Source organism: Pygoscelis adeliae, unplaced genomic scaffold (genome assembly GCF_000699105.1).
Source record: "Pygoscelis adeliae isolate BGI_AS28 unplaced genomic scaffold, ASM69910v1 Scaffold57, whole genome shotgun sequence".
In the NCBI taxonomy this organism is placed as follows: domain Eukaryota; kingdom Metazoa; phylum Chordata; class Aves; order Sphenisciformes; family Spheniscidae; genus Pygoscelis; species Pygoscelis adeliae.
In genome coordinates, this window is record NW_008825615.1 from 4,369,787 (window position 1) to 4,370,139 (window position 353).

The window sequence follows — 353 nt, forward strand, 5'->3', positions numbered from 1 at the left end:
AACAACAGTGCTTTGCCATAAGATTTTGATGTCTCTTGTTCTCGGCCCAAGCAAATCAGTTTGTTCTTGGCTAGTTAAAGCTTGAGGATAGACAAAATTCTTAACTCAGATATTTCTGTTCATTCTTGAAGATCAAAGTAAACATGTTTTCTTTGTACTGTTCTGTACTTAAATACTTAAATCAGGCCAGCTGTTGTGCTTTTTTGTGCCAGGTTTTGGGAACTTTTGTCCATATAGCATCGTGTGCATATCATCCTTAGCTTTACCAGTAACATACCTCTATGTTTTCTTGCCAATCATAACCACCACTGATGCTATGACGTTATTGTGATAATACAGAATTCTTCTGTGAG